This window comes from Sciurus carolinensis, chromosome 4, assembly GCF_902686445.1.
Source record: "Sciurus carolinensis chromosome 4, mSciCar1.2, whole genome shotgun sequence".
Taxonomy (NCBI): Eukaryota; Metazoa; Chordata; class Mammalia; order Rodentia; family Sciuridae; genus Sciurus; species Sciurus carolinensis.
In genome coordinates, this window is record NC_062216.1 from 150,248,750 (window position 1) to 150,258,575 (window position 9,826).

General features: G+C 44.2%; 1 pseudogene; it reads right to left on the reverse strand.

Annotated features, from left to right (window-relative positions):
* Window positions 1-252: 252 nt before the first annotated feature.
* LOC124982956 (peroxisomal membrane protein 11B-like) lies at window positions 253-9,523 on the reverse strand (annotated as a pseudogene).
* Window positions 9,524-9,826: the final 303 nt, after the last annotated feature.

Below are 9,826 nucleotides of genomic sequence, written 5' to 3' on the forward strand. Positions count from 1 at the left end.
GACAGAATCTTAAATTGACTTAAGACAGACTAATTACATCAAGAGAGACTCAGAAAATGAAAGAGGAGAAGAATAAAATCTCAGGCATTTTTGGATATTAGAATCATTCTATTGACAAGTCATCTGCCCAAAGCTCCTCCCTTCACCCCAGAATCTCTGGGTTTAACTTCAATCAAGGAGTAGAATTATGAGAATGGGGTCAGGAGTGCCGTCTAACCAATTTAGGTCCCCTCCTTATCCTGTAGCAGAATGTCAGGGCCTGAGTCATCGCCAGGGACAGATTAGGGTGACAATAGACAGGATGGAGAACATGAGACCACAACGCCCCACAATCCCAGGGCCACAATGCTAGAGGTCTGTTTTGTCCAGTGGAGGGAAGAGATCACAGGCATGTCTGACCACATCCAGCAGAAGAGGGCGATGACCACCAGGGACCCAAGTCAGGGCAGGACTCAGAGTCGAAGCTCAGAGCCATTTGGGGAAGGCCTCTTCCTGGGGTCCCTAGTCCTCCAGATTCCTCCTGGAATCCCTCCTCCGAACTCTTCATTCACCAGCTACAAGCTGAAGACTTTTGTTCTGTCAGTAAGCAAATCTCATAAGCATCAGAGCTCAGATTCATGATGAGGGAAAACAGTACCTGAATGAACGCTGGACCCACTTCTCCAATCAACACGGCGAGCAAAGGCAGACTTTCCAGCCCATAGGACATCTTCACAGGTGAAGTACAAGGCTCAATCGAGGTGACAAACAGTGATGCAGAATCTCAGGGCAAGGTCTGATAGGTACACAATCCTTTTGGCTGACGCAAGGGTGTCTGCTGAGTTACCTAAATTCAGAAGCTTTCCCGTTGTCTGTTTCTGTACCTCAGTACTGGACCCGTGTCTCTGCAGTGCATGGCCAAGAAGGGATCAAGCACACCGGGCAGTCCTACATGGCCACTCCCAGCACTGAAGGGGACCCAGGCATTCACGACAGCGGCAGCGCCCCAGATCTTTCTTTTCAATAATAATTTTTAAAGATAACTATTCAGATTTTCACGAGCTAGCTTTCAATATTTGTTTTGCCTTGTGATATTAAGGGTTAAACCCAGGGACACTCTACCACTAAGCCATGTCCCTGTCCCCATCCCTTTTTTTTTGTTATTATTTTTTTTTTTTGGTGATGCTGTGGGTAAATGTGGGGATGCTCTACCATTGATCTATATCCCTGGCTCTTTTTTTTTTTTTTTCGGGGGGGGGCGGTGGGTACCGGGGATTAAGTCAAGGGACACAACCACTGAGCTATATCCCCAGCCCTTTTTTATATTATATTTAGAGAAAGGGTCTCACTAAGTTTCTTAGAGCCTCACTAAATTGCTGAGGCTGACTTTGAACTTGCAATCCTCCTGCCTCAGCCTCCCAAGCCACTGGGATTACAGGGATATGTCACTGCACCCAGATATTCAAGTCCTTTTAATTGTATCATTTTATTGTTGTTATTCCACTTTAAAATGATGAATGCTGCCAAGTATAAGGCCACATCCCTATAATCCCAGCAACCCAGGAGCCTGAGGCCAGAGGATCGCAAATTTAAGGCAGCGTGGGCAATTTAGGAGACTCTGTTTCAAAATAAAATATAGAGAGTCAGGGATGTATGTCAGTCAGTGATAGATGGACACTGGGTTCAATCCCCAATACTGCAGAAAAGAAAAGAAAAGCACCTCAGTCAACATCTAATTTATCAGAGGTTCCAATTTACCAAAAATTCATGACTAGATTTAGTGACTTTGGGGAGGAAAGTGCAAAAGTCAACAACACAAGATGAAGTTGGGCCAGGCACTGTGGCACACTCCTATAATCCCAGCAGTGCGGGAGGCTGAGGCAGGAGGATGGTGAGTTCAAAGCCAGCCTCAGCAGCAGTGAGGCACTAAGCAACTCAGTGAAACCCTGTCTTTAAATAAAATACAAAGTAGGACTGGGGATGTGGCTCAGTGGTCAAGTGCCCCTGAGTCCAATCCTCAGTACCCCCCAAAAAAAGTTAGAGCTGGGAACTTTCTGAAAGGAACCCTCTCTGTCCACTGCCTCTTTCTTTTTCTAGAGGTAGAAAGAGGAGGCTGAGATCTATTCATTATCAGCTAACAATGGACACAGAGGAGCCTGTCTGCCACATTAGTCATTGCCTGGAGGTCTCTGACTTCTGCTTCCACTGCTCTCTACCCCCAAAGTGGCTTCTCTTTGATGCTATTTATGAAATGGAATGTGACCCTCCAGCTGGGCAGAGCCGAGGGCATGTGGGGGACATGAGTGGGACAGCACAGCTATATTTCTGCTTGGGGCTGGCATGTGGATTCCCCAGGGTACACACGGCACTGAGAACTTGGAAAAGGCTGTTATTTGGGGTACAGCTCTCTAGGGAGGAGCAATGAGAAACATTCTTAAGAAATAGCAAACATGTAAAGATATCCCGCTTAGAAACAGGGATGGACTTTCTCTTTCTGGGAAAGTCACAAGCTGATTTGCTGGTCCCTCTGGGAAAGAAGCATTGCTTTGTGCCCCTAACTTTCTTCAGCCCCAGTTTCCCTTCCTCATGTTGGAGAAAGTTACAGAGATGCAGTTTCCTGTCTGTTGATGGTGGCACTTAAGCACACGAAATTGACAGAAATCACACACGCGTGACATTCTGCTGGCTCTATTTCAACTTCAGCGGCCTTGGCTGGTCCAGGAGTTGGGAGTTGGAGGAGAATTGGAACAGAAGCCATGGGAATTGTAATGAATGGAGGGGCCTCGTTCAAACTCATCTGTTCCTCGAGACCAGTGGAAATTTCTGGTCACCTAGAGCAAACCATCCACCAGCCACTGCAAGCTCTGAGGTTACTGTTGCTGTGAAGGAAGCCGCAGCCCACTTCCCTGAGGCCTGGAGCCTGGGAGGGGTGTCGAGGAAAGTTTGAAGGGAAAGCTGATATTTTCAAAAGCACTTACTTAGGGGAGTTATTCAGACAAAACTGCCACTTCAGTCCAGACATGGTGGTGCACACCTGTAATCCCAGTGATTTGGGAGGCTGAGGCAGAAGGATCACAAGTTCAAGGGCTCAAGCAAATTAGTGAAACCCCATCTCAAAATTAAAAAAAAAAAAAAAAAAAAAAAGGACTATGGATGTAACTTACTGATCAGCAACCTTGAGTTCAATCCCCTGTACAGAAAGGAAGAAAAGAAGGAAGGAAGGGAGGGAGGGAGGGAGGGAGGGAGGGAGGGAGACCCAGGTTTAAAAGCATTTTATTTTATTTTGTTATTTATTTATTTGGTACTGAGGATTAACCCAGGTGTACTTTACCGCTGAGTAATATTCCTAAAACTTTTTAAATTTTTTTTATTTTGAGACAGGATCTGACAAAGTTACTCAGGCTGGCCTCAAACCTGCAATCCTCCTCCTCAACCTTCCAAGTTGCTAGAATTACAGGCATGTGTCAACATGCCTGGCTCAAAAACATTTTAATTTGCATTGCCTGATATGTTACCAGAATTTAACCAGAAATAAGTCTTTATTCTAAGGTTGGGGTCGTGGCTTAGTGGTAGAGTGCTTGCCTAGCATATGTGAGGCACTGGGTTCGATCCTGAGCACCACTTGTAAATAAATGAGTAAAATAAAGGTCCATCAATGATCAAAAAAAAAATTTTTTTTTAATAATAAGTCTTTATTCTAATCTCCTAGTTCAGAGCAAAGGCCAGGTTTCATTCATCTTTGGATTCCCAGCATCTAATGTAAAGCTTGGCCCAGGGTAGAGCCTCCAAGTCCCAGGTTAAACCCTAAGCACACTGTGTAGTTCTTGGACTCTTTGGAATGTTAACTGAGCCACAATGTTAGTGAGGCATTGTCCCAAGGACTGGGGGACAGCTGCATCAGGTCCTGCTCTCAAAACACTCATGGCCTACAGAAGCTTCACCTCCTGCAGGAAGCTTCACTCTGCACGTGTCTCCCAAATGCCTCCCAGAAGATCCCACGCTATCCCAAAGGCCACATTGACAAGGTTAATGTGTTACATGCGTGAATTTTTTTTTTTTTTTTTTGAGATGGAGTGGAGATGGGGCTTACTAAGTTGCCCTGGGTGGCCTCAAACTTGTGATCCTCCTGCCTCAGCCTCCCAAGTCACTGGGATTACAGGCCAGTACCTGTCTGGATTTCTTGAATACAAAGCCATGGATTTTTTGTCTTTGTAACCTCAGAGCCCAGAACAGAGTGACCCAACCCGAAGGTGCTCCTTGGTTCTCAGTGAGAACCTTCTCTAAATAAAATACAAAATAGGGCTGGGGTTGTGGCTCAGTGGTCAAGTGCCCCTGAGTTTAATCCCTGGTACCCCACCCCACCCCACCCCCGCAAAAAAAGGGATTGGGGGATGTGGTTCAGTGGTTAAGCACCCGAGTTCAATTCCTGGTACCAAAAAAAAAAAAAAAAAAAGAAAAGAAAAACCTTGTGATACTCCTGCTTTAGCCTCCCAAGTCGCTTGTACTATAGGCATACACCACTGTGCCAGGTTATGTATCTTATCAGTAAAGTATTATTCTTTTTTTATTAAGATTTATTTATTTCTACTTAATGAACTCTTTATCCTTTATAATTACAAAATCTTCCAGAGTTTCCTTTACTGATCATTTGTCTATGGATCTGGCAGAGGCTAGTATGCATTGGGTTATTTGAAAGTTCAATCTAGTTGACCACAGTGGCTCAGAAGGCTGAGTCAAGAGGATCACAAGTTCCAGGCCAGTCTGGGAAGTGTAACAAGACCCTGTCTCAAAATAAAAATTTTAAAAGGGCTGGGATTATAGTCCAATGGTAGAGTTCTTGCCTAGCATGTCGGAGGCCCTGGGTTCAATCCCTAGCAATGCAAAAAAAAGAAAAAACTCCATCTAAAAATAGTAATTCGTCTGTGTGTGGTGGCACATGCCTATAATCCCAGCAACTCAGTAGGCTGAGACAGGAGGATCACCAATTCAAGGTCAGCTCAGCAATAGAGAGGCTTTAAGCAATTGAGCAAGACCCCATCCAAAAATAATAAATAAAAAGGGCTGGGGGGTACATGTAGCTCAGTGGTAAAGTACCCCTGGGCTCAATCTCCAAGACAAAAAATAATAATAAGAGTAAAAATAGTAATTCAGGAAATTTCCTGAAATCTCAACCTCCTGACCTCCTACCCTAAAGACTAGTTTGATACAGAATGGTTCCAGTCATATTTCTGTCTTGCCACTTTCTTTAATGTACTGAGTAAGGTAGGAGAGTCTAATCAACTTCTAGGCATTGAAATGAATATTACTGTACCTTTCTAAGAGGAATTTTCACTCCAACATTGCAATGGAAGCAGGGAACTATTTTCTTAGTCAGGAACCCTCTCTAGATAGTATATTTTCAGAAGGAGAAAATGGGAAACTGACTTTGCCAAGTTCACTTCGAGAGCAGGTGCTTTTTGTTAATCTCATGTAGTCTTCACAAACACCCAGTGAGTTCTAGCACACTGGCCCTCTTAGGTAGATGAGGAAATTGAGCCCTGGAAGGGTTAAGCAAGGACACACAGCCAGTACTAGAGAAGTGACATATAACCCCCATAAGCCCATGTTCTTTCCCAGATCCAACATTCCTTATTTTCCCCCAGAAATAAGTCTGTCTAGTGGCTTTTCAAGATGTTTCAAGTCATTTTTGGTTTCGTTATTGACATGTGTCCAAACTGAGCAGCTCCCCTGAGCTCCTCCAGTACTGTCTGAGGTTGCAGAGACCTTCCAAGAAATCCCCTGTAATAGGCTCTGCCATGTTCCAGCTGTTCTAGAAATTATCCAGGCTACCAACCACTGCCCACTTTCTCTCTCTCTCTCTCTCTCTCTCTCTCTCTCTCTCTCTCTCTCTCTCGTTGAATCATGACTCCCCAAAAGGTATTGAAATGCTATGACTGTGACCTCATTTGGAAACAGGTCATTGCAAATGATCAAATTAAAAATTAAGTCCTTGCAGTCAGGCACGGTGGCGCATGCCTGTAATCCTAGCAGCTCAGGAGGCTGAGGCAGGAGGATTGTAAATTCAAAGCCAGCCTCAGCAATTTAGCGAGGCACTAAGCAACTCAGTGAGACCTTGTCTTTAAATAAAATATTTTTAAAAAGTGCTGAGGGGGCTGGGGAGATAGCTCAGTCGGTAGAGTGCTTGCCTTGCAAGCACAAGGCCCTGGGTTCAATCCCCAGCACCCAAAAAAAAAAAAAAAAAGGGCTGGGATGTGACTCAGTTGTTAAGTGTGCCTGATGAGTTCAAGCCCCCTCCTCCCTCCCCCCGCAATAAATCAAGTCATTATAGTGGGACCATCTCGAATACAATCCCTGGGGATTCAGCAGTTCAAGCTTCCAACTCACCCAGGTCTTAACCCGGACCAGTTCCGTAGGCTTCCATCCTGGGAGAGGGGAACCCGGGGAAGGGATACTGGATAGAACTAGGACAGCCGTGTGGTTTTCTGCTTGTTTTGTTTTGTTTGTTTTGTTCTCTAAGGATTGCAATGCACAGCAGACACACTGTCTAGAATGCCCCTTTCTCTCACAGCTGAGACTGTTATCCGGGCTGTTCCTGTTGACCTAAGACCTTCTGTTTTGTGTCCTCTATTATCATCGCAAGGTCAGGATCCAATAAAGCCTTTTGCTGGAATTGCCAAGAGAATCACTAAATTAATCTAAAGCCGCAAAACACTCATCAAGTTTCTATCACAAAATTCTCTGGTGTCATCTGAACTGAATTGCTTAGACATTCTCACTGTGAAGTCAGGAGTGAGGCATAAATCACTGTCACTACACCACACCACATGGCGTTTTAATATGCAATCATTTATCATTTGAGAGATGCTAAAGGGGAGTAGCTCTAAGGCACCCCAACCTGGGGCTTGAACCCAGGCCCTTGCAGATGCTAGGCAGGCCCTCTACCACCGAGCTGTATCTCTTGTCCTTAATGCATCTTTTCAAACTGAAAAAATGGGAGTTTTTCCCCATTCTTAGTTCTTTTAAATGGAATTATATTCAGTCAACCCATAGTAATCAAGCACCTAGGAGTAGCAAGCACTGTTCTAGGCACAGTGGCAAATAAGATAAAGCCCCTGTTCTCCTGGAGATTATTATGACCAAATAATAATAATAATCTACCAAAATACAATAAACAAAAATATACAAAATTGAATTTGCAAGCCATGTAAATACCTTTGGAAAAAATAAAGTCATAATATCTGTCTTCCCTTTAGATAATAAACTATACAGTCATGATGACAGTGACCACATCTGGCTCATAGAAGGCATTTGATAAGGGTTATTGGATGGATGGATGGATGGATGGATGGATGGATGGACGGACGAACAGGGAGAAGCATGGATGAATGAATGAACTGACAGATGAGCGGAATTCAGCATTCATTAGAGAACCTAAGAAGTCATATATATCCTTCAGTGGAATTTCATTGGTTCAAATATACATTTAATAGCCAGGGGGCTATTAAATAGCAGTGGTGCACACCTGTAATCCCTGCAACTTGAGTGGTTGAGGCAGGAGGATCCAAGTTGGAGGCCAGCCTTGGCAACTTAGCTAGACCCTGTCTCAAAATAAAAAAAGATAAAAGGGCTGGGGATGTAGCTCAGTGGTAGAGTACCCCTAGGTTCAATCCCCAGTACAGAAGGAACAAAAGAAAACTTTGTGAACCAGCACACTGCGAGGTCTCGGGGATAACGTGGAGTAAGAACGCAAACGCATCCTTCTGCAGAAATCATGGCCCCTGTGCTCTGTGCTGAACCGGAGGTGGGGAGAGGAGAGAGGATGGGGAAGCTGGGGCAAGAAAACCAGGGGACAGCAAGACATGATTCTGATAGAACTGGTACGCAGAGAGGAGTGATGGGGACCCCAATGTGGATCCGCCTCACCTCTTCCTTTGTGGAAATCTGATGAGTTTATCAGATCATTTCTAAAGGTCAGTAAAGCTGAATGATTAGCGACTTTGAAGTAGTTAATAAGTTGTTGCCTAGAAACCTTGTTTGGCACAAAAGTGTCCTTTCTCCGCACGTTCCTTTGTTTGTGCTCTGGGGTGTCAGATTCCTCGTCCTGCTGTGACTGAGAAGTGCAGAGCTCTCCCTGGGGCAGGCACACTAAAGCTGCTCCAGCAGTCTGTCTGTCCAGCCACCAGTAAGCAAACCCCGGATGCAGATCTGCTCTGCTCCCACGCACTGCCCCTCACTGCCCCAAACCTGCTCCGCTGGTTTATGCTCGCTTCTTCCAGAAAGGGGAAACATTTAGACAGTCCTGGGGGTGGGGGTGGGGAAGTGCCCACATCCACAGGCAGAGTATCCTGAGGTCACTGTACTTCATCATGCACAGAGAAGGAGCACCTGGATGAATTTTACTTACTTGTGAACCCCCAAATTTAATTCTCACTCTTTATAAGATTAACTTTGCCAATTTAAAAGAAATGTATATGCCTTATAGAACATATGAAAATTAAAGAATAAAATTAGGAGCTGGGGAGATAGCTCAGTTGGTAGAGTGCTTACCTCACATGCACACGGCCCTGGGTTCAATCCCCAGCACCACACACACACACACACACACACAAAAAAAAAAAAAAAAAAAAAGAATAAAATTAGAGGACAGTAAAGCAATCATGTGAAGAGCTCTATTTTTTTTTTTTTTTTTAATGAAACAGAATCTCACTAAGTAGTTGAGGCTCTCCTCCAAATTTCAATCCTCCTGCCTCAGCCTCCTGAGTTGCTGGGATTACAGGCATGCACCACCACATCTGACCACTATTGCTATATTTTTTAGTTTTCCTTCTTTTTTTTCTGCTAACACATACATACACACATATAAATTCATATACTCAGTCTCCTCTGCAATGTCTGAAACATCTATGTGCTCAATAAAATTCATTGAATCAATGAATGAATAAGTGGATGGCTATAAAATCATATATACAATATGGAATTATACTCTTCAAAATCTTACTCAACATTGTATGAGTATTGGGCTGGGGGTATAGCTCAGTGGTAGAGCCTAGCATGCATGAGGCCATGAGTTCAGTCCTGGTATCTGTCTGTCTCTCTCTCTCTCTCTCTCTCACACACACACACACACATACACACACACACACACACGCACACACACAAGTATTTTATATGTTACATAAATGTGCAAAGCGTTGCCCAAAAACACTAACAGTGTGTTTTGTTGACCTGAATGGACATCCAGTACAGAAATCCTATATTTGCCTCTCTGAAGCTTTCCTTGGGATAGATTTCTAGCCAAGCAATTAATCAATAAAAGAGAATACACTTTTCAAATTTTATTTTGCAGTGCAAGGGATCAAACCCAGGGCTTTCCACACACTAGGAAGTGATGCACCCCTTAGCTACACCAGCAGTCGAGAATCAACTATTCAAGGTCCCTGGGGTCATTCAATGCTCACAGACTTTTGAAGTTGAAGTGTTGCTACAGGAAACCCAGGCTGACCTCTGAGAGGTCCTCGGTGACCTGCAGGTAGTTCTTTCCCATCTACTGGATGATCCTCTCTGATGGCCTCCCTCTCCGTTGCGCCATCCCTGGATTGAGCTCCAGGGGAAGCTTCGAGGTCTCCTCCTTACTGTTGCTTTCCATTTCTTCTCCCCTCACCATCGTCTTGGATGTCCTTCTACTTTCTCTAACCACCCCTATTGCAAACAGAGACTGAGTTTCAAAGTTATTTCTCTGTTCATTTATTTTTCCATACTGTATGTAGTTTGGAATGGGATTTCAGTGGATAGCTTTGCCTTTCCTCTAAACATAACTTCTTTGAATGTAATTGGAATGTCATTGTGT